This window comes from Carassius gibelio, chromosome A1, assembly GCF_023724105.1.
Source record: "Carassius gibelio isolate Cgi1373 ecotype wild population from Czech Republic chromosome A1, carGib1.2-hapl.c, whole genome shotgun sequence".
In the NCBI taxonomy this organism is placed as follows: domain Eukaryota; kingdom Metazoa; phylum Chordata; class Actinopteri; order Cypriniformes; family Cyprinidae; genus Carassius; species Carassius gibelio.
Window position 1 is genome coordinate 18,509,414 of NC_068371.1, and position 26,243 is coordinate 18,535,656.

The 26,243-nt window shown below is 36.0% G+C and overlaps 2 long non-coding RNA genes across 21 annotated transcripts in view; one reads left to right on the plus strand and one right to left on the minus strand.

The window, feature by feature from the left end:
* LOC128015054 (uncharacterized) overlaps positions 1–24,748 on the plus strand; it is a 34,873-nt gene extending 10,125 nt beyond the window's left edge. The window contains exons 2-4 of one of the 2 annotated variants that reach the window (XR_008183794.1): positions 3,641–4,648; positions 16,878–18,264; positions 23,637–24,748. This is a non-coding gene — a long non-coding RNA (uncharacterized LOC128015054). Of the gene's footprint in view, positions 1–579; positions 910–3,640; positions 4,649–13,906; positions 14,557–16,877; positions 18,265–23,636 lie in introns of those variants that run through there. The other variant, XR_008183795.1, reaches the window with a different exon arrangement.
* LOC128011454 (uncharacterized) overlaps positions 1–26,243 on the minus strand; it is a 181,752-nt gene that overhangs the window by 16,408 nt on the left and 139,101 nt on the right. The window lies entirely within an intron of this gene.

Below are 26,243 nucleotides of genomic sequence, written 5' to 3' on the forward strand. Positions count from 1 at the left end.
TCTGAAGGGGCACAAGTACCTATGAGGACATTTGCATATCTCAAAAAACATGGCCGCCATTGGCCAAACAAATTTAAGCACCTATTTGAAAGGGTTAACGGATGTTGATCGGAACGAAACTCGCTGGGTACGTTCGACTCATGAACCTCAAGGTCTGTAAGAATTTTGAAAGAAAACGGCCACTAGTTGGCGCTAACGAGTTTTATGGCTCTGTAATCACGTGGTGTTTCACATATCAACACAATATGCATATCATTTGATAGATCTCCTCATAATGCACAACTTTGCCTCAAGAACCATTGCTGTCAATCAAATCGTTCAATTGTTATTCACAAATATGTTAAAAACCTACTTTTGCGAACTAGTCCTAGGTTTTTTGTCCGATCGGAACCAAACCACTGCAGTAATATTCTGTGGACTCTGTAGATCAATAATTATTAAAAAAATGTTGAATTTTGTCCTTTGGTTAGCTGTAAGGGGGTAATATAGAAAAAGGGGTGTGGCCAAACATACCCCAAAGCCTATAAAACCTAAACGAAAACTCAAAACTTTATGAAACTCACTGAAATCATGTAACAGGTGACTCTTAACAAGCATGCAAAGTTTCATGGAGATCAGACCATAGGTGGCGCTATAACAGTAGAAAAGGTCTCAAAACACAAGATTTATATGGTAAATGGCCTCAAATTGTTTGAAAATGTTCATATATTCACTCAAAAACACTAAATCTTCATATCATATGATAAATCTCCTCATTCTGAACAACTTTGCCTCTGGGACCAATGTTGTCAATAAAGCTGTTAATTAAATATTCAAGATTATTTAAAAAAGTTACTTTGGCATACTTGTGATACGGTTTAAGATGAAAATCAATAAAACCACTGAAGTACAATTCTCTAGACTCTGAAGGTCAATAATTATCAAAAACATGTTGAACAATTGCATTTGGGCAACTATAAACCAGTCATTTCATAATATGTTCTTTTCATAGTGCACACAAAGGCCTATTAATACAATCAGAAAGCCCACAAATAATCAAAACTGTGTAAAATAATGCATAATTTCATTCTAAACAAGCATGCAAAATTTAAGAGAGATTGGGCAAAAAAAATAAAAAATAATAACAACACTATAATAGTTATGTTTAGAAACACAGTGTTGTTTCAGTAAATGCAATTTATAACCACTAGATGGCAGCGGAAGACCAGTAATGGGCTCATTCAGTTAAGTTGAACAGTACTGTAGAAAGTATTCATGAATTCATGCCAAAACATTAATAAATTAACTGTTATAACATGTTACATCTTATTGAATCAATGTTTTCCATTTTGTTCATACAGACACATCATTTTTTACAATTTTGCCACATTGTGATTACAGTGAAACCTGAATCACATCTAAACTCTTAAAAACTAGTTTAATCATTTAATTTCAGTGTGTGTGTGTCTGTCTTTTGGATGTGTTTAAATGTCATCCATGCATCCTGGTTGGCCGAGACCACCCCAGAGGCACAAAGGCCTATTAATACAAACAGAAATCCCACAAATTATCAAAACTGTGTAAAGTAATGCATAATTTCATTCTAAACAAGCATGCAAAATTTAAGAGAGATAGGGCAAAAAAAAACCCAACAACAACACTTTAACAGTTATGTTTAAAAACACAGTGTTCTTTGAGTAAATGCAATTTATAACTACTAGATGGCAGCGGAAGACCACTAATGGGCTCATTCAGCTAGTACTGTTTTTATGAATTCATGCCAAAACATTAATAAATTAACTGTTATAACATTTTAAATCTCTTCGAGTCAATGTTTTCCATTTTGTTCATACAGATGTATCAGTTTTAACAATTTTGCCACATTATGATTACAGTTTAACCTGAAAATGACATCTAAACTCTAAAAAAGAGAAGACTTGCAATAAGTTTACTGTCACCTATCACTTATTTCAAATACCTATATCTGCAACAAAATGTGTGTGCATGTATATGTGTGTCTGTCTTTGTGTGTGTGTGTGTGTGCATATGCTTATAGAGAATTCATATATTAGTCTAATCATTTACTTTCAGTGTGTGTGTCTGTCTGTTAGCCTGTTCTCCATTTTGGATGTCTTTAACTGTCATCCATGCATCCAGGTTGGCCGAGACCACCTCAGAGGCCTTAATGTGCTTGAACCCCGGTAAAATGCTGCTTGCAGCTTTAATTAGGGGTTCAAGCACGCAGTGCTGAAACCCTATTGTATTTGTTAGGATTTTTATTAGGGGTTCAAGCACGCAGTGCTGAAACCCTATTGTAATTGTTAGGATTTTTATTATTATTATTATTATTAGGGGTTCAAGCACGCAGTGCTGAAACCCTATTGTAATTGTTAGGATTTTTATTATTATTATTATTATTCTTCTGCCCTAGAACTGAACGTGCAGCCCAAACCGTAAGGCCTAGAGACTTGAAACTTGGTCAGATGATAGAGCTCAATTTGGGGAGAACCTATCAAAGTCTCAGCCCAATTGGCCAATAGGGGGCGCTACAGTGATCGAAAATGCGTTTTTGCTAATAGCTCCTAAACCGCTTGTGATAGAGCCAAAAATTTTACATTTCTGGAATCCGTGGGTCATGCGAAATTAAAAACGGTCACTCTGAATTTGGGTCTAGGAGGCCTCGTTTTTTCGCAAATTTGACGTATGTCCAAAACCTACTTTTGCGAACTAGTCCTAGGTTTTTCACCCAATCTGAACCAAACCACTGCAGAAATGTTCTCTGTCCAGTGAATATCAATAATTATCAAAAAAAAGTAGAAATTTCGACTCACTGTCGTAATGGGATGCCAAAATGTTCGAAAGTCGAGGACCAATTTTACGCAACAGGCTATAACTCATGAATGAAATGAGATATCTTAACCAAACTCGGTATACATATGTATGAGCTCAATCTTTGGTCAAATAAAAAAAATTGCACACCTCTGCCACTTGGGGGCGCTATAAAAATAAAAAACACATAAATGGCTATAACTAGGCAACCGTTGACTCGATCGACTTGAAAATTGGTATGCAGTGTCTTGGTCTGAAGGGGCACAAGTACCTATGAGGACATTTGCATATCTCAAAAAACATGGCTGCCATTGGCCAAACAATTTTAAGCACCTATTTGAAAGGGTTAACGGATGTTGATCGGAACAAAACTCGCTGGGTACGTTCGACTCATGAACCTTATGGTCTGTAAGAATTTTGAAAGAAATCGGACACTAGTTGGCGCTAACGAGTTTTATGGCTCTGTAATCACGTGTTGTTTTCACATATCAACACAATATGCATATCATTTGATAGATATCCTCATGATGCACAACTTTGCCTCAAGAACCATTGCTGTCAATCAAATCGTTCAATTGTTATTCACAAATATGTTAAAAACCTACTTTTGCGAACTAGTCCTAGGTTTTTTGTCCGATCGGAACCAAACCACTGCAGTAATATTCTGTGGACTCTCTAGATCAATAATTATCAAAAAAATGTTGAATTTTGTCCTTTGGTTAGCTGTAAAGGGGTAATTTAGAAAAAGGGGTGTGGCCAAACATACCCCAAAGCCTATAAAACCTAAACGAAAACTCAAAATTTTATGAAACTACGTGAAATCATATAACAGGTGACTCTTAACAAGCATGCAAAGTTTCATGGAGATCAGACCATAGGTGGCGCTATAACAGTAGAAAAGGTCTCAAAACACAAGATTTATATGGTAAATGGCCTCAAATTGTTTGAAAATGCTCATATATTCACTCAAAAACACTAAATCTTCATATCATATGATAGATCTCCTCATTCTGAACAACTTTGCCTCTGGGACCAATGTTGTCAATAAAGCTGTTAATTAAATATTCAAGATTATTTAAAAAAGTTACTTTGGCATACTTGTGATACAGTTTAAGATGAAAATCAATAAAACCACTGAAGTACAATTCTCTAGACTCTGAAGGTCAATAATTATCAAAAACATGTTGAACAATTGCATTTGGGCAACTATAAACCAGTCATTTTATAATATGTTCTTTTCATAGTCCACACAAAGGCCTATTAATACAATCAGAAAGCCCACAAATTATCAAAACTGTGTAAAATAATGCATAATTTCATTCTAAACAAGCATGCAAAATTTAAGAGAGATTGGGCAAAAAAAAAAATAACAACACTATAACAGTTATGTTTAAAAACACAGTGTTGTTTGAGTAAATGCAATTTATAACCACTAGATGGCAGCAGAAGACCACTAATTGGCTCATTCAGCTAGTACTGTTTTTATGAATTCATGCCAAAACATTAATAAATTAACTGTTATAACATTTTAAATCTCATTGAATTGATGTTTTCCATTTTGTTCATACAGATGTATCAGTTTTAACAATTTTGCCACATTATGATTACAGTTTAACCTGAAAATGACATCTAAACTCTAAAAAAGAGCAGACTTGCAATAAGTTTACTGCCACCAATAACTTATTTCAAATACCTATATCTGCAACAAAATGTGTGTGTGTGTGTGCATATGCTTATAGAGTATACATATATTAGTCTAATCATTTACTTTCAGTGTGTGTGTCTGTCTGTTAGCCTGTTCTCCATTTTGGATGTGTTTAACTGTCATCCATGCATCCAGGTTGGCTCTGACCACCTCAGAGGCCTTAATGTGCTTGAACCCCGGTAAAATGCTGCTTGCAGCTTTAATTATTATTATTCTTCCGCCCTAGAACTGAACGTGCAGCCCAAACCGTAAGGCCTAGAGAGCTGAAATTTGGACAGATCGTAGAGCTCATTTTGGGGAGAACTTATCAAAGTCTCAGCCCAATCGGCCTAACGGGGGCGCTACAGCGCAAAAAACTAAAATTTTTGACATTTTTGGCCGTGAATCGTAAACCGTTAGCCATAAACTCAAAAACATGGCATCGTAGCAATCCTTGGGTTAGCCCGAACAAAAGTGCACGGCGCCTTTTTGGGGTCTACGACGCACCGTTTTCTCGCAAAATCGAGCAATATCCGAAACCTACTTTTGCGAACTAGTCCTAGGATTTTCAACCAATCAGAACCAAACCACTTCATAAATATTCCCTGGACACTCAATATCAATAATTATCAAAAAAAAGTTGAAATTTCAATTCTTACGCGAAACAGTACGCCAAAAAGCGTCTATGCTAACGTTAGCCAAATGCTATTTTAACTATAACTCTTGAACGGAATGAGATATCTTCACCAAACTCGGTATACATATGTATGAGCTCAATCTTTGGTCAAATCAAAAAAATTGCGCATCTCTGCCACTTGGGGGCTCTATAAGATAGAAAAAACACATAAATGGCTATAACTAGGCAACCGTTGGCTCGATCGACTTGAAAATTGGTATGCAATGTCTTGGTCTGAAGGGGCACAAGTACATATGAGGACATTTGCATATCTAAAAAAAACATGGCCGCCATTGGCCAAACAATTTTAAGCACCTATTTGAAAGGGTTAACGGATGTTGATCGGAACGAAACTCGCTGGGTACGTTCGACTCATGAACCTTAAGGTCTGTAAGAATTTTGAAAGAAATCGGCCACTAGTTGGCGCTAACGAGTTTTATGGCTCTGTAATCACGTGGTGTTTCACATATCAACACAATATGCATATCATTTGATAGATCTCCTCATAATGCACAACTTTGCCTCAAGAACCATTGCTGTCAATCAAATCGTTCAATTGTTATTCACAAATATGTTAAAAAGCTACTTTTGCGAACTAGTCCTAGGTTTTTTGTCCGATCGGAACCAAACCACTGCAGTAATATTCTGTGGACTCTCTAGATCAATAATTATTAAAAAAATGTTGAATTTTGTCCTTTGGTTAGCTGTAACGGGGTAATTTATAAAAAGGGGTGTGGCCAAACATACCCCAAAGCCTATAAAACCTAAAGGAAAACTCAAAACTTTATGAAACTCAGTGAAATCATGTAACAGGTGACTCTTAACAAGCATGCAAAGTTTCATGGAGATCAGACTATAGGTGGCGCTATAACAGTAGAAAAGGTCTCAAAACACAAGATGTATATGGTAAATGGCCTCAAATTGTTTGAAAATGTTCATATATTCACTCAAAAACACTAAATCTTCATATCATATGATAAATCTCCTCATTCTGAACAACTTTGCCTCTGGGACCAATGTTGTCAATAAAGCTGTTAATTAAATATTCAAGCTTATTTAAAAAAAGTTACTTTGGCATACTTGTGATACGGTTTAAGATGAAAATCAATAAAACTACTGAAGTACAATTCTCTAGACTCTGAAGGTCAATAATTATCAAAAACATGTTGAACAATTGCATTTAGACAACTATAAACCAGTAATTTTATTATATGTTATTTGCATAGTGTACACAAAGGCCTATTAATACAATCAGAAAGCCCACAAATTATAAAAACTGTGTAAAATAATGCATAATTTCATTCTAAACAAGCATGCAAAATTTAAGAGAGATTGGGCAAAAAAAAAAAAAAAACACTATAACAGTTATGTTTAAAAACACAGTGTTGTTGGAGTAAATGCAATTTATAACCACTAGATGGCAGCGGAAGACCACTAATGGGCTCATTCAGTAAAGTTGAACAGTACTGTTGAAAGGATTCATGAATTCATGCCAAAACATTAAAAAATGAACTGTTATAACATTTTAAATCTCATTGAGTCAATGTTTTCCATTTTGTTCATACAGATATATCAGTTTTTAAAATTTTGCCACATTATGATTACAGTTTAACCTGAAAATGACATCTAAACTCTTAAAAAGAGAAGACTTGCAATAAGTTTATTATCACCTATCACTTATTTCAAATACCTATATCTGCAACAAAATGTTTGTGCATGTATATGTGTGTCTTTGTGTGTGTGTGTGTGTGTGTGTGCATATGCTTATAGAGTATTAATATATTAGTCTAATCATTTATTTTCAGTGTGTGTGTCTGTCTGTTAGCCTGTTCTCCATTTTGGATGTGTTTAACTGTCATCCATGCATCCAGGTTGGCTCTGACCACCTCAGAGGCCTTAATGTGCTTGAACCCCGGTAAAATGCTGCTTGCAGCTTTAATTATTATTATTAGGGGTTCAAGCACGCAGTGCTGAAACCCTATTGTAATTGTTAGGATTTTTAGGGGTTCAAGCACGCAGTGCTGAAACCCTATTGTAATTGTTAGGATTTTTATTATTATTAGGGGTTCAAGCACGCAGTGCTGAAACCCTATTGTAATTGTTAGGATTTTTATTATTATTATTATTAGGGGTTCAAGCACGCAGTGCTGAAACCCTATTGTAATTGTTAAGATTTTTATTATTATTATTATTTTTCCGCCTTAAAACTGAACGTGCAGCCCAAACCGTAAGGCCTAGAGAGCTGAAACTTGGTCAGATGGTAGTAGTCTTGCTCGCTACTCAGATACAAAGAACCGGCCCAATCGGCCTAACGGGGGCGCTACAGCGCAAAAAACTAAAATTTTTGACATTTTTGGCCGCAGGTCGTAAACCGTTAGCCGTAGACTCAAAAACATGGCATCATTGCAATCCTTGGGTTAGCCCAAACAAAAGTGCACGGCGCCTTTTTTTGCTCTACGACGCACCGTTTTCTCGCAAAATCGAGCTATATCCGAAACCTACTTTTGCGAACTAGTCCTAGGATTTTCAACCAATCGGAACGAAACCACTGCAGAAATATTCCCTGGACACTCAATATAAATAATTATCAAAAAAAAGTTGAAATTTCGATTCTTACGCGAAACAGTACGCCAAAAAGCGTCTATGCTAACGTTAGCCAAATGTTATTTTGACTATAACTCTTGAACGGAATGAGATATCTTGACCAAACTTGGTACACATATGTATGAGCTCAATCTTTGGTCAAATAAAAAAAAATTGCGCATCTCTGCCACTTGGGGGCGCAATAAGATTTAAAAAACACATAAATGGCTATAACTAGGCAACCGTTGGCTCGATCGACTTGAAAATTGGTATGCAGTGTCTTGGTCTGAAGGGGCACAAGTACCTATGAGGACATTTGCATATCTCAAAAAACATGGCTGCCATTGGCCAAACAATTTTAAGCACCTATTTGAAAGGGTTAACGGATGTTGTTCGGAACGAAACTCGCTGGGTACGTTCGACTCATGAACCTTAAGGTCTGTAAGAATTTTGAAAGAAATCGGCCACTAGTTGGCGCTAACGAGTTTTATGGCTCTGTAATCACGTGGTGTTTCACATATCAACACAATATGCATATCATTTGATAGATCTCCTCGTAATGCACAACTTTGCCTCAAGAACCATTGCTGTCAATCAAATCGTTCAATTGTTATTCACAAATATGTTAAAAAACTACTTTTGCGAACTAGTCCTAGGTTTTTTGTCCGATCGGAACCAAACCACTGCAGTAATATTCTGTGGACTGTCTAGATCAATAATTATCAAAAAAATGTTCAATTTTGTACTTTGGTTAGCGTTAAATGGGTAATTAAGAAAAGGGGTGTGGCCAAACATACCCCAAAGCCTATAAAACCTAAACGAAAACTCAAAACTTTATGAAACATGGTGAGAACATGTAACAGGTAACTCTTAACAAGCATGCAAAGTTTCATGGAGATCGCACCATAGGTGGCGCTATAACAGTAGAAAAGGTCTCAAAACACAAGATTTATATGGTAAATGGCCTCAAATTGTTTGAAAATGCTCATATATTCACTCAAAAACACTAGATCTTCATATCATATGATAGATCTCCTCATTCTGAACAACTTTGCCTCTGGGACCAATGTTGTCAATAAAGCTGTTAATTAAATATTCAAGATTATTTCAAAAAGTTACTTTGGCAAACTAGTGATAGGGTATAAGCTGAAAATCAATAAAACCACTGAAGTACAATTCTCTAGACTCTGAAGGTCAATAATTATCAAAAACATGTTGAACAGTTGCATTTGGACAACTATAAACCAGTAATTTTATAATATGTTATTTGCATAGTGTACACTAAGGCCTATTAATACAAACAGAAAGCCCACAAATTATCAAAACTGTGTAAAATAATGCATAATTTCATTCTAAACAAGCATGCAAAATTTAAGAGAGATTGGTCAAAAAAAATAACAACACTATAACAGTTATATTTAAAAACACAGTGTTGCTTGAGTAAATGCAATTTAGAACCACTAGATGGCAGCGGGAGACCACTAATGGGCTCATTCAGCAAAGTTGAACAGTACTGTTGAAAGGATTCATTAATTCATGCCAAAACATAAAAAAAATTAACTGTTATAACATTTTAAATCTCATTGAGTCAATGTTTTCCATTTTGTTCATACAGATATATCAGTTTTTACAATTTTGCCACATTGTGATTACAGTTTAACCTGAAAATGACATCTAAACTGTTAAAAACTAGTTTAATCATTTAATTTCAGTGTTTGTGTCTGTCTGCCAGCCTATTCTTCATTTTGGATGTCTTTAACTGTCATCCATGCATCCAGGTTAGCCAAGACCACCTCAGAGGCCTTAAATGCTTGAACCCCGTAAAATGCTGCTTGCAGCTTTAATTATTATTATTCTTCCGCCTTAAAACTGAACGTGCAGCCCAAACCGTAAGGCCTAGAGAGCTGAAACTTGGTCAGATCGTAGTAGTCTTGCTCGCTACTCAGATACAAAGAACCGGCCCAATCGGCCTAACGGGGGCGCTACAGCGCAAAAAACAAAAATTTTGGACATTTTTGGCCGTAAATCGTATACCGTTAGCCATAAACTCAAAAACATGGCATTGTTGCAATCCTTGGGTTAGCCCGAACAAAAGTGCACGGTGCCTTTTTGGGGTCTACGACGCACCGTTTTCTCGCAAAATCGAGCTATATCCGAAACCTACTTTTGCGAACTAGTCCTAGGATTTTCAACCAATCAGAACCAAACCAATTCATAAATATTCCCTGGACACTCAATATCAATAATTATCAAAAAAAAGTTGAAATTTCAATTCTTATGCGAAACAGTACACCAAAAAGCGTCTATGCTAACGTTAGCCAAATGCTATTTTGACTATAACTCTTGTACGGAATGAGATATCTTCACCAAACTCGGTACACATATGTATGAGCTCAATCTTTGGTAAAATCAAAAAAATTGCGCATCTCTGCCACTTGGGGGCGCAATAAGATTTAAAAAACACATAAATGGCTATAACTAGGCAACCGTTGGCTCGATCGACTTGAAAATCGGTATGCAGTGTCTTGGTCTGAAGGGGCACAAGTACCTATGAGGACATTTGCATATCTCAAAAAACATGGCCGCCATTGGCCAAACAAATTTAAGCACCTATTTGAAAGGGTTAACGGATGTTGATCGGAACGAAACTCGCTGGGTACGTTCGACTCATGAACCTTAAAGGTCTGTAAGAATTTTGAAAGAAATCGGCCACTAGTTGGCGCTAACGAGTTTATTGGCTCTGTAATCACGTGGTGTTTCACTTATCAACACAAAACGCATATCATTTGATAGATCTCCTCATAATGCACAACTTTGCCTCAAGAACCATTGCTGTCAATCAAATCGTTCAATTGCAATTCACAAATATGTCAAAAAGCTACTTTTGCGAACTAGTCCTAGGTTTTATTCCCGATCGGAACCAAACCACTGCAGTAATATTCTGTGGACTCTCTAGATCAATAATTATCAAAAAAATGTTGAATTTTGTACTTTGGTTAGCTTTAAATGGGTAATTTAGAAAAGGGGTGTGGCCAAACATACCCCAAAGCCTATAAAACCTAAACGAAAACTCAAAACTTTATGAAACTCGGTGAAAACATTTAACACGTGACTCTTAACAAGCATGCAAAGTTTCATGGAGATCGGACCATAGGTGGCGCTATAACAGTTGAAAAAGCCTCAAAAACACACATTTTCAATGGAAAATGATCACAATTTGTAGGACATGTTCATACATTCACACAAACACTAGAGCTTCATATCATATGATAGATCTCCTCTTTGTGAACAACTTTGCCTCAAGGAGCGAAGATGTCAATCAAATCGTTCAATTGCAATTCACAAATATGTCAAAAAGCTACTTTTGCGAACTAGTCCCAGGTTTTTTACCCGATCGAAACCAAACCACTGCAGTAATTTTCTCTGGACTCTCTAGATCAATAATTATCAAAAAAAATTGAATTTTGTCCTTTGGTTAGCTATAACTGGCTAAATTAGAAAAGGGGCGTGACCAAAATACCTAAAAGCATATAAAACCTAAACGGAAACTCAAAACTTTATGAAACTTGGTGAAAACATGTAACAGCTGACCCTTAACAACCATGCAAATTTTCATGGAGATCGGACCATAGGTGGCGCTATAACAGTAGAAAAGGTCTCAAAACATAAGATTTACATGGTAAATGGCCTCAAATTGTTTGAAAATGCTCATATATTCACATAAACACTAGATCTTCATATCATTTGATAGATCTCCTCATTCTGAACAACTTCTGGGACCAATGTTGTCAATAAAGCTGTTAATTAAATATTCAAGATTATTTAAAAAAGTTACTTTGGCAAAGTAGTCCAAGGCTTTAAGCTGAAAATTAAATCAATAAAACCACTGAAGTACAATTCTCTAGACTCTGAAGGTCAATAATTATCAAAAACATGTTGATCAATTTTATTTGGACAACTATAAACCAGTAATTTTATAATATGTTCTTTTCATAGTGTACACAAAGGCCTATTAATACAAACAGAAAGCCCACAAATTATCAAAACTGTGTAAAATAATGCCTAATTTCATTCTAAACAAGCATGCAAAATTTAAGAGAGATTGGGCAAAAAACACAACACTATAACAGTTATGTTTAAAAACAGTGTTGTTTGAGTAAATGCAATTTATAACCACTAGATGGCAGCGGAAGACCACTAATGGGCTCATTCAGCAAATTGAAACAGTACTTTTGAGAAGATTTATGAATTCATGCCCAAACAATAAAAAAAAAACACTGTTGCAACGTTTTAAATCTCACTGTTAAAGTTTTCAATTTTCTTCATACAGACTTATCAGTTTTTAAAATTTTGCCACATTATGATTACAGTGAAACCTGAAAATGACATCCAAACTCTTAAAAACTAGTTTAATCATTTAATTTCAGTGCGTGTGTCTGTCTGTCAGCCGATTCTCCAGTTTGGATGTGTTTAACTGTCATCCGTACATCCAGGTTGGCTCAGACCACCTCAGATGCCTTAAATGCTTGAACCCCGTAAATGCTGCTTGCAGCTTTAATTATTATTATTATTCTTCCGCCCTAGAACTGAACGTGCAGCCCAAACCGTAAGGCCTAGAGAGCTGAAATTTGGACAGATCGTAGAGCTCAATTTGGGGAGAACTTATCAAAGTCTCAGCCCAATCGGCCAAACGGGGGCGCTATAGCGCAAAAAACAAAAATTTTGGACGTTTTTGGCCGTGAATCGTAAACCGTTAGCCATAAACTCAAAAACATGGCATCATAGCAATCCTTGGGTTAGCCCGAACAAAAGTGCACGGCGCCTTTTTGGGGTCTACGACGCACCGTTTTCTCGCAAAATCGAGCTATATCCGAAACCTACTTTTGCGAACTAGTCCTAGGATTTTCAACCAATCAGAACCAAACCACTTCAGAAATATTCCCTGGACACTCAATATCAATAATTATCAAAAAAAAGTTGAAATTTCAATTTTTACGCGAAACCGTACGCCAAAAAGCGTCTATAGTAACGTTGGCCAAATGCTATTTTAACTATAACTCTTGAATTAAATGAGATAACTTCACCAAACTTGGTACACATATGTACGAGCTCAATTTTGGGTAAAATAAAAAAAATTGCGCATCTCTGCCACTTGGGGGCGCAATAAGATAGAAAAAACACATAAATGGCTATAACTAGGCAACCGTTGGCTCGATCGACTTGAAAATTGGTATGCAGTGTCTTGGTCTGAAGGGGCACAAGTACCTATGAGGACATTTGCATATCTCAAAAAACATGGCCGCCATTGACCAAACAATTTTAAGCACCTATTTGAAAGGGTTAACGGATGTTGATCGGAACGAAACTCGCTGGGTACGTTCGACTCATGAACCTTAAGGTCTGTAAGAATTTTGAAAGAAATCGGCCACTAGTTGGCGCTAACGAGTTTTATGGCTCTGTAATCACGTGGTGTTTCACATATCAACACAATATGCATATCATTTGATAGATCTCCTCATAATGCACAACTTTGCCTCAAGAACCATTGCTGTCAATCAAATCGTTCAATTGTTATTCACAAATATGTTAAAAACCTACTTTTGCGAACTAGTCCTAGATTTTTTGCCCGATCAGAACCAAACCACTGCAGTAATATTCTGTGGACTCTCTAGATCAATAATTATCAAAAAAATGTTGAATTTTGTCCTTTGGTTAGCTGTAAAGGGGTAATTTAGAAAAAGGGGTGTGGCCAAACATACCCCAAAGCCTATAAAACCTAAACGAAAACTCAAAACTTTATGAAACTAGGTGAAATCATGTAACAGGTGACTCTCAACAAGGCTGCAAAGTTTCATGGAGATTGATCCATAGGTGGCGCTATAACAGTAGAAAAGGTCTCATAACACAAGATTTAGATGGTAAATGGCCTCAAACTGTTTGAAAATGCACATATATTCACTCAAAAACACTAAATCTTCATATCATATGATAGATCTCCTCATTCTGAAAAACTTTGCCTCTGGGACCAATTTTGTCAATAAATCTGTTAATTAAATATTCAAGATTATTTGAAAAAGTTACTTTGGCAAAGTATTCCAAGGCTTTAAGCTGAAAATCAATAAAACCACTGAAGTACAATTCTCTAGACTCAGAAGGTCAATAATTATCAAAAACATGTTGAACAATTGCATTTGGACAACTATAAACCAGTAATTTTATAATATGTTATTTGCATAGTGTACACAAAGGCCTATTAATACAAACAGAAAGCCCACAAATTATCAAAACTGTGTAAAATAATTCATAATTTCATTCTAAACGAGCATGCCATATTTAAGAGATATTGGGCAAAAAAACACTAAGAGTTAAAAGGATTAACACATTGATGTATGAGAAATTGCCATTTATAACCACTAGATGGCAGCGGAAAACCACTAATGGGCTCATTCAGCTAACTTAAACTGTACAGTTGAAAGGATGTAATGCCTAAACAATACAAAAAACACTCTTACAACATTTCAAATCTCATTGAGTTAAAGTTTTCCATTTTGTTCATTCAGACATATCAGTTTTTAAAATTTTGCCACATTATGATTACAGTGAAACCTGAAAATGACATCTAAAATCTTAAAAACGAGTTTAATCATTTAATTTCAGTGTGTGTGTCTGTCTGTTAGCCTATTCTCCATTTTGGATGTGTTTAACGGCCATCCATATATGTCCAGGTTGGCTCTGACCACCTAAGATGCCTTAAGTGCTTGAACCCCGTAAATGCTGCTTGCAGCTTTAATTATTATTATTATTATTATTCTTCCGCCCTAGAACTGAACGTGCAGCCCAAACCGTAAGGCCTAGAAAGCTGAAATTTGGACAGATCGTAGAGCTCATTTTGGGGAGAACTTATCAAAGTCTCAGCCCAATCGGCCAAACGGGGGCGCTATAGCGCAAAAAACTAAAATTTTGGACATTTTTGGCCGTGAATCGTATACTGTTAGCCGTAAACTCAAAAACATGGCATTGTTGCAATCCTTGGGTTAGCCCGGACAAAAGTGCACGGCGCCTTTTTGGGGTCTACGACGCACCGTTTTCTCGCAAAATCGAGCTATATCCGAAACCTACTTTTGCGAACTAGTCCTAGGTTTTTCAACCAATCAGAACCAAACCACTTCATAAATATTCCCTGGACACTCAATATCAATAATTATCAAAAAAAAGTTGAAATTTCAATTCTTACGCGAAACAGTACACCAAAAAGCGTCTATGCTAACGTTAGCCAAATGCTATTTTGACTATAACTCTTGAACAGAATGAGATATCTTCACCAAACTCAGTACACATATGTATGAGTTCAATCTTTGGTCAAATCAAAAAAAATTGCGCATCTCTGCCACTTGGGGGCGCTATAAGATAGAAAAAACACATAAATTGCTATAACTAGGCAACCGTTGGCTCGATCGACTTGAAAATCGGTATGCAGTGCCTTGGTCTGAAAGGGCACAAGCACCTATGAGGACATTTGCATATCTCAAAAAACATGGCCACCATTGGCCAAACAAATTTAAGCACCTATTTGAAAGGGTTAACGGATGTTGATCAGAACGAAACTCTCTGGGTACGTTCGACTCATGAACCTTAAGGTCTGTACGAATTTTGAAAGAAATCGGCCACTAGTTGGCGCTAACGAGTTTTATGGCTCTGTAATCACGTGGTGTTTCACATATCAACACAATATGCATATCATTTGATAGATCTCCTCGTAATGCACAACTTTGCCTCAAGAACCATTGCTGTCAATCAAATCATTCAATTGTTATTTACAAATATGTTAAAAACCTACTTTTGCGAACTAGTCCTAGGTTTTTTGTCCGATCGGAACCAAACCACTGCAGTAATATTCTGTGGACTCTCTAGATCAATAATTATTAAAAAAATGTTGAATTTTGTCCTTTGGTTAGCTGTAAGGGGATAATTTATGAAAAGGGGTGTGGCCAAACATACCCCAAAGCCTATAAAACCTAAACGAAAACTCAAAACTTTATGAGCCTTGGTGAAATCATGTATCAGGTGACTCTTAACAAGCATGCAAAGTTTCATGGAGATCAGACCATAGGTGGCGCTATAACAGTAGAAAAGGTCTCTAAACACAAGATTTATATGGTAAATGGCCCCAAATTGTTTGAAAATGCTCATATATTCACTCAAAAACACTAAATCTTCATATCATATGATAGATCTCCTCATTCTGAACAACTTTGCCTCTGGGACCAATGTTGTCAATAAAGCTGTTAATTAAATATTCAAGATTATTTTAAAAAGTTACTTTGGCATACTTGTGATACGGTTTAAGATGAAAATCAATAAAACCACTGAAGTACAATTCTGTAGACTCTGAAGGTCAATAATTATCAAAAACATGTTGAACAATTGCATTTGGACAACTATAAACCAGTAATTTTATAATATGTTCTTTTCATAGTGTACACAAAGGCCTATTAATACAAACAGAAAGCCCACACATTATCAAAACTGTGTAAAACAATGCATAATTTCATTCTAAACAAGCATGCAAAATTTAAGAGAGATTGGGCAAAAAAAAAAAAAAACACTATAACAGTTATGTTTAAAAACAGTGTTGCTTGAGTAAATGCAATTTATAACCTCTAGATGGCAGTGGAAGACCACTAATGGGCTCATTCAGTTAAGTTGAACAGTACTGTTGAAAGGATTCATGAATTCATCCCAAAACATTAAAAATGTAACTGTTATAACATTTTAAATCTCATTGAGTCAATGTTTTCCATTTTGTTCTTACAGATATATCAGTTTTTACTATTTTGCCACATTGTGATTACAGTTTAACCTGAAAATGACATCTAAACTCTTAAAAAGAGAAGACTTGCAATAAGTTTATTGTCACCTATCACTTATTACAAATACCTATATCTGCAACAAAATGTTTGTGCATGTATATGTGTGTCTTTCTGTGTGTGTGTGTGTGTGTGTGTGTGTGTGCATATGCTTATAAAGTATACATATATTAGTCTAATCATTTACTTTCAGTGTGTGTGTCTGTCTGTTAGCCTGTTCTCCATTTTGGATGTGTTTAACTGTCATCCATGCATCCAGGTTGGCTCAGACCACCTCAGAGGCCTTAATGTGCTTGAACCCCGGTAAATGCTGCTTGCAGCTTTAATTATTATTATTATTATTATTCTTCCGCCTTAAAACTGAACGTGCAGCCCAAACCGTAAGGCCTAGAGAGCTGAAACTTGGTCAGATGGTAGTAGTCTTGCTCGCTACTCAGATACAAAGAACCGGCCCAATCGGCCTAACGGGGGCGCTACAGCGCAAAAAACAAAAATTTTGGACAATTTTGGCCGTAAAGTGTAAACCGTTAGCCATAGACTCAAAAACATGGCATTGTTGCAATCCTTGGGTTAGCCCGAACAAAAGTGCACGGCGCCTTTTTGGGGTCTACGACGCACCGTTTTCTCGCAAAATCGAGCTAAATCCGAAACCTACTTTTGCGAACTAGTCCTAGGATTTTCAACCAATCAGAACCAAACCACTTCATAAATATTCCCTGGACACTCAATATCAATAATTATCAAAAAAAAGTTGAAATTTCAATTCTTACGCGAAACAGTACACCAAAAAGCGTCTATGCTAACGTTAGCCAAATGCTATTTTAACTATAACTCTTGAACGGAATGAGATATCTTCACCAAACTCGGTATACATATGTATAAGCTCAATCTTTGGTCAAATCAAAAATATTGCGCATCTCTGCCACTTGGGGGCGCTATAAGATAGAAAAAACACATAAATGGCTATAACTAGGCAACTGTTGCCTCGATCGACTTGAAAATTGGTATGCAATGTCTCGGTCTGAAGGGGCACAAGTACATATGAGGACATTTGCATATCTAAAAAAAACATGGCCGCCATTGGCCAAACAATTTTAAGCACCTATTTGAAAGGGTTAACGGATGTTGATCGGAACGAAACTCGCTGGGTACGTTCGACTCATGAACCTTAAGGTCTGTAAGAATTTTGAAAGAAATCGGCCACTAGTTGGCGCTAACGAGTTTTATGGCTCTGTAATCACGTGGTGTTTCACATATCAACACAGTATGCATATCATTTGATAGATCTCCTCATAATGCACAACTTTGCCTCAAGAACCATTGCTGTCAATCAAATCATTCAATTGTTATTCACAAATATGTTAAAAACCTACTTTTGCGAACTAGTCCTAGGTTTTTTGTCCGATCGGAACCAAACCACTGCAGTAATATTCTGTGGACTCTCTAGATCAATAATTATTAAAAAAATGTTGAATTTTGTCCTTTGGTCAGCTGTAAAGGGGTAATTTAGAAAAAGGGGTGTGGCCAAACATACCCCAAAGCCTATAAAACCTTAACGAAAACTCAAAACTTTATGAAACTCGGTGAAATCATCTAACTTGTGACTCTTAACAAGCATGCAAAGTTTCATGGAGATCAGACCATAGGTGGCGCTATAACAGTAAAAAAAGGTCTCAAAACACAAGATTTATATGGTAAATGGCCTCAAATTGTTTGTAAATGCTCATATATTCACTCAAAAACACTAAATCTTTATATCATTTGATAAATATCCTCATTCTGAACAACTTTGCCTCTGGGACCAACGTTGTCAATAAAGCTGTTAATTAAACATTCAATATTATTTTAAAAAGGTACTTTGGCAAACTAGTGATCGGGTATAAGATGAAAATCAATAAAACCACTGAAGTACAATTCTCTAGACTCTGAAGGTCAATAATTATCAAAAACATGTTGAACAATTGCATTTAGACAACTATAAACCAGTAATTTTATATTATGTTATTTGCATAGTGTACACAAAGGCCTATTAATACAAACAGAAATCCCACAAATGATCAAAACTGTGTAAAATAATGCATGATTTCATTCTAAACAAGCATGCAAAATTTAAGAGAGATTGGGCAAAAATAAAAAAAAATAACAACACTATAACAGTTATGTTTAGAAACACAGTGTTGTTTCAGTAAATGCAATTTATAACCACTAGATGGCAGCGGAAGACCACTAATGGGCTCATTCAGTTAAAATGAACAGTACTGTAGAAAGGATTCATGAATTCATGCCAAAACATTAATAAATTAACTGTTATAACATGTTACATCTTATTGAATCAATGTTTTCCATTTTGTTCATACAGACACATCATTTTTTACAATTTTGCCACATTGTGATTACAGTGAAACCTGAATGACATCTAAACTCTTAAAAACTAGTTTAATCATTTAATTTCAGTGTGTGTGTGTCTGTCTTTTGGATGTATTTAAATGTCATCCATACATCCTGGTTGGCCGAGACCACCCCAGAGGCACAAAGACCTATTAATACAAACAGAAATCCCACAAATTATCAAAACTGTGTAAAGTAATGCATAATTTCATTCTAAACAAGCATGCAACATTTAAGAGAGATAGGGCAAAAAAACCCAACAACAACACTTTAACAGTTATGTTTAAAAACACAGTGTTGTTTGAGTAAATGCAATTTATAACCACTAGATGGCAGCGGAAGACCACTAATGGGCTCTTTCAGCTAGTACTGTTTTTATGAATTCATGCCAAAACATTAATAAATTAACTGTTATAACATTTTGCATCTCATTGAATTGATGTTTTCCATTTTGTTCATACAGATGTATCAGTTTTAACAATTTTGCCACATTATGATTACAGTTTAATCTGAAAATGACATCTAAACTCTAAAAAAAGAGAAGACTTGCAATAAGCTTATTGTCACCTATCACTTTTTATCAAATACCTATATCTGCCACAAAATGTTTGTGCATGTATATGTGTATCTTTGTGTGTCTTTGTGTGTGTGTGTGTGTGCATATGCTTATAGAGTATACATATATTAGTCTAATCATTTACTTTCAGTGTGTGTGTGTCTGTCTGTTAGCCTGTTCTCCATTTTGGATGTGTTTAACTGTCATCCATACATCCAGGTTGGCTCTGACCACCTCAGAGGCCTTAATGTGCTTGAACCCCGGTAAAATGCTGCTTGCAGCTTTAATTATTAGGGGTTCAAGCACGCAGTGCTGAAACCCTATTGTATTTGTTAGGATTTTTATTATTATTATTATTATTATTATTATTATTATTATTATTATTATTATTCTTCTGCCCTAAAACTGAACGTGCAGCCCAAACCGTAAGGCCTAGAGAGCTGAAATTTGGACAGATCGTAGAGCTCAATTTGGGGAGAACTTATCAAAGTCTCAGCCCAATCGGCCTAATGGGGGCGCTACAGCGCAAAAAGCAAAAATTTTGGACATTTTTGGCCGTAAATCGTATACCGTTAGCCATAGACTCAAAAACATGGCATTGTTGCAATCCTTGGGTTAGCCCGAACAAAAGTGCACGGCGCCTTTTTGGGGTCTACGACGCACCGTTTTCTCGCAAAATCGAGCTATATCCGAAACCTACTTTTGCGAACTAGTCCTAGGATTTTCAACCAATCAGAACCAAACCACTTCATAAATATTCCCTGGACACTCAATATCAATAATTATCAAAAAAAAGTTGAAATTTCAATTCTTACGCGAAACAGTACGCCAAAAAGCGTCTATGCTAACGTTAGCCAAATACTATTTTGACTATAACTCTTGAACGGAATGAGATATCTTCACCAAACTCGGTACACATATGTATGAGCTCAATCTTTGGTCAAATCAAAAAAATTGCGCATCTCTGCCACTTGGGGGCGCTATAAGATAGAAAAAACACATAAATTGCTATAACTAGGCAACCGTTGGCTCGATCAACTTGAAAATCGGTATGCAGTGTCTTGGTCTGAAGGGGCACTAGTACTTATGAGGACATTTGCATATCTCAAAAAAAATGGCCGTCATTGGCCAAACAAATTTAAGCACCTATTTGAAAGGGTTAACGGATGTTGATCGGAGCGAAACTCGCTGGGTACGTTCGACTCATGAACCTTAAGGTCTGTAAGAATTTTGAAAGAAATCGGCCACTAGTTGGCGCTAACGAGTTTTATGGCTCTGTAATCACGTGGTGTTTCACATATCAACACAATATGCATATCATTTGATAGATCTCCTCGTAATGCACAACTTTGCCTCAAGAACCATTGCTGTCAATCAAATCGTTCAATTGTTATTCACAAATATGTTAAAAACCTACTTTTGCGAACTAGTCCTAGGTTTTTTGCCCGATCGGAACCAAACCACTGCAGTAATATTCTGTGGACTCTCTAGATCAATAATTATTAAAAAAATGTTGAATTTTGTCCTTTGGTTAGCTGTAACCGGGTAATTTAGAAAAAGGGGTGTGGCCAAACATACCCCAAAGCCTATAAAACCTAAAGGAAAACTCAAAACTGTATGAAACTCAGTGAAATCATGTATCAGGTGACTCTTAACAAGCATGCAAAGTTTCATGGAGATCAGACCATAGGTGGCGCTATAACTGTAGAAAAGGTCTCAAAACACAAGATTTATATGGTAAATGGCCCCAAATTGTTTGAAAATGCTCATATATTCACTCAAAAACACTAAATCTTCATATCATATGATAGATCTCCTCATTCTGAACAACTTTGCCTCTGGGACCAATGTTGTCAATAAAGCTGTTAATTAAATATTCAAGATTATTTTAAAAAGTTACTTTGGCATACTTGTGATACGGTTTAAGATGAAAATCAATAAAACCACTGAAGTACAATTCTGTAGACTCTGAAGGTCAATAATTATCAAAAACATGTTGAACAATTGCATTTGGACAACTATAAACCAGTAATTTTATAATATGTTCTTTTCATAGTGTACACAAAGGCCTATTAATACAAACAGAAAGCCCACACATTATCAAAACTGTGTAAAACAATGCATAATTTCATTCTAAACAAGCATGCAAAATTTAAGAGAGATTGGGCAAAAAAAAAAAAAAAAAAACACTATAACAGTTATGTTTAAAAACAGTGTTGCTTGAGTAAATGCAATTTATAACCTCTAGATGGCAGTGGAAGACCACTAATGGGCTCATTCAGTTAAGTTGAACAGTACTGTTGAAAGGATTCATGAATTCATCCCAAAACATTAAAAATGTAACTGTTATAACATTTTAAATCTCATTGAGTCAATGTTTTCCATTTTGTTCTTACAGATATATCAGTTTTTACTATTTTGCCACATTGTGATTACAGTTTAACCTGAAAATGACATCTAAACTCTTAAAAAGAGAAGACTTGCAATAAGTTTATTGTCACCTATCACTTATTTCAAATACCTATATCTGCAACAAAATGTTTGTGCATGTATATGTGTGTCTTTCTGTGTGTGTATGTGTGCATATGCTTATAGATTATACATATATTAGTCTAATCATTTACTTTCAGTGTGTGTGTCTGTCTGTTAACCTGTTCTCCATTTTGGATGTGTTTAAATGTCATCCATGCATCCAGGTTGGCTCAGACCACCTCAGAGGCCTTAATGTGCTTGAACCCCGGTAAATGCTGCTTGCAGCTTTAATTATTATTATTCTTCCGCCTTAAAACTGAACGTGCAGCCCAAACCGTAAGGCCTAGAGAGCTGAAACTTGGTCAGATGGTAGTAGTCTTGCTCGCTACTCAGATACAAAGAACCGGCCCAATCGGCCTAACGGGGGCGCTACAGCGCAAAAAACAAAAATTTTGGACAATTTTGGCCGTAAAGTGTAAACCGTTAGCCATAGACTCAAAAACATGGCATTGTTGCAATCCTTGGGTTAGCCCGAACAAAAGTGCACGGCGCCTTTTTGGGGTCTACGACGCACCGTTTTCTCGCAAAATCGAGCTAAATCCGAAACCTACTTTTGCGAACTAGTCCTAGGATTTTCAACCAATCAGAACCAAACCACTTCATAAATATTCCCTGGACACTCAATATCAATAATTATCAAAAAAAAGTTGAAATTTCAATTCTTACGCGAAACAGTACACCAAAAAGCGTCTATGCTAACGTTAGCCAAATGCTATTTTAACTATAACTCTTGAACGGAATGAGATATCTTCACCAAACTCGGTATACATATGTATAAGCTCAATCTTTGGTCAAATCAAAAATATTGCGCATCTCTGCCACTTGGGGGCGCTATAAGATAGGAAAAACACATAAATGGCTATAACTAGGCAACTGTTGCCTCGATCGACTTGAAAATTGGTATGCAATGTCTCGGTCTGAAGGGGCACAAGTACATATGAGGACATTTGCATATCTAAAAAAAACATGGCCGCCATTGGCCAAACAATTTTAAGCACCTATTTGAAAGGGTTAACGGATGTTGATCGGAACGAAACTCGCTGGGTACGTTCGACTCATGAACCTTAAGGTCTGTAAGAATTTTGAAAGAAATCGGCCACTAGTTGGCGCTAACGAGTTTTATGGCTCTGTAATCACGTGGTGTTTCACATATCAACACAGTATGCATATCATTTGATAGATCTCCTCATAATGCACAACTTTGCCTCAAGAACCATTGCTGTCAATCAAATCATTCAATTGTTATTCACAAATATGTTAAAAACCTACTTTTGCGAACTAGTCCTAGGTTTTTTGTCCGATCGGAACCAAACCACTGCAGTAATATTCTGTGGACTCTCTAGATCAATAATTATTAAAAAAATGTTGAATTTTGTCCTTTGGTCAGCTGTAAAGGGGTAATTTAGAAAAAGGGGTGTGGCCAAACATACCCCAAAGCCTATAAAACCTTAACGAAAACTCAAAACTTTATGAAACTCGGTGAAATCATCTAACTTGTGACTCTTAACAAGCATGCAAAGTTTCATGGAGATCAGGCCATAGGTGGCGCTATAACAGTAGAAAAGGTCTCAAAACACAAGATTTATATGGTAAATGGCCTCAAATTGTTTGTAAATGCTCATATATTCACTCAAAAACACTAAATCTTTATATCATTTGATAAATATCCTCATTCTGAACAACTTTGCCTCTGGGACCAACGTTGTCAATAAAGCTGTTAATTAAACATTCAAGATTATTTTAAAAAGGTACTTTGGCAAACTAGTGATCGGGTATAAGATGAAAATCAATAAAACCACTGAAGTACAATTCTCTAGACTCTGAAGGTCAATAATTATCAAAAACATGTTGAACAATTGCATTTAGACAACTATAAACCAGTAATTTTATATTATGTTATTTGCATAGTGTACACAAAGGCCTATTAATACAAACAGAAATCCCACAAATGATCAAAACTGTCTAAAATAATGCATGATTTCATTCTAAACAAGCATGCAAAATTTAAGAGAGATTGGGCAAAAATAAAAAAAATAACAACACTATAACAGTTATGTTTAGAAACACAGTGTTGTTTCAGTAAATGCAATTTATAACCACTAGATGGCAGCGGAAGACCACTAATGGGCTCATTCAGTTAAAATGAACAGTACTGTAGAAAGGATTCATGAATTCATGCCAAAACATTAATAAATTAACTGTTATAACATGTTACATCTTATTGAATCAATGTTTTCCATTTTGTTCATACAGACACATCATTTTTTACAATTTTGCCACATTGTGATTACAGTGAAACCTGAATGACATCTAAACTCTTAAAAACTAGTTTAATCATTTAATTTCAGTGTGTGTGTGTCTGTCTTTTGGATGTATTTAAATGTCATCCATACATCCTGGTTGGCCGAGACCACCCCAGAGGCACAAAGACCTATTAATACAAACAGAAATCCCACAAATTATCAAAACTGTGTAAAGTAATGCATAATTTCATTCTAAACAAGCATGCAACATTTAAGAGAGATAGGGCAAAAAAACCCAACAACAACACTTTAACAGTTATGTTTAAAAACACAGTGTTGTTTGAGTAAATGCAATTTATAACCACTAGATGGCAGCGGAAGACCACTAATGGGCTCTTTCAGCTAGTACTGTTTTTATTTATTCATGCCAAAACATTAATAAATTAACTGTTATAACATTTTGTATCTCATTGAATTGATGTTTTCCATTTTGTTCATACAGATGTATCAGTTTTAACAATTTTGCCACATTATGATTACAGTTTAATCTGAAAATGACATTTAAACTCTAAAAAAGAGAAGACTTGCAATAAGTTTATTGTCACCTATCACTAATTTCAAATACCTATATCTGCAACAAAATGTTTGTGCATGTATATGTGTATCTTTGTGTGTCTTTGTGTGTGTTATTCTTCCGCCTTAAAACTGAACGTGCAGCCCAAACCGTAAGGCCTAGAGAGCTGAAACTTGGTCAGATCGTAGTAGTCTTGCTCGCTACTCAGATACAAAGAACCGGCCCAATCGGCCTAACGGGGGCGCTACAGCGCAAAAAACAAAAATTTTGGACATTTTTGGCCGTAAAGTGTAAACCGTTAGCCGTAGACTCAAAAACATGGCATTGTTGCAATCCTTGGGTTAGCCCGAACAAAAGTGCACGGCGCCTTTTTGGGGTCTACGACGCACCGTTTTCTCGCAAAATCGAGCTATATCCGAAACCTACTTTTGCGAACTAGTCCTAGGATTTTCAACCAATCAGAACCAAACCACTTCATAAATATTCCCTGGACACTCAATATCAATAATTATCAAAAAAAAGTTGAAATTTCAATTCATACGCGAAACAGTACACCAAAAAGCGACTATGCTAACGTTAGCCAAATGCTATTTTAGCTATAACTCTTGAACGGAATGAGATATCTTCACCAAACTCGGTATACATATGTATGAGCTCAATCTTTGGTCAAATGAAAAAAATTGCGCATCTCTGCCACTTGGGGGCGCAATAAGATTTAAAAAACACATAAATGGCTATAACTAGGCACCCGTTGGCTCGATCGACTTGAAAATTGGTATGCAGTGTCTTGGTCTGAAGGGGCACAAGTACCTATGAGGACATTTGCATATCTCAAAAAACATGGCCGCCATTGGCCAAACAAATTTAAGCACCTATTTGAAAGGGTTAACGGATGTTGATCGGAACGAAACTCGCTGGGTACGTTCGACTCATGAACCTCAAGGTCTGTAAGAATTTTGAAAGAAAACGGCCACTAGTTGGCGCTAACGAGTTTTATGGCTCTGTAATCACGTGGTGTTTCACATATCAACACAATATGCATATCATTTGATAGATCTCCTCATAATGCACAACTTTGCCTCAAGAACCATAGCTGTCAATCAAATCGTTCAATTGTTATTCACAAATATGTTAAAAACCTACTTTTGCGAACTAGTCCTAGGTTTTTTGTCCGATCGGAACCAAACCACTGCAGTAATATTCTGTGGACTCTGTAGATCAATAATTATTAAAAAAATGTTGAATTTTGTCCTTTGGTTAGCTGTAAGGGGGTAATATAGAAAAAGGGGTGTGGCCAAACATACCCCAAAGCCTATAAAACCTAAACGAAAA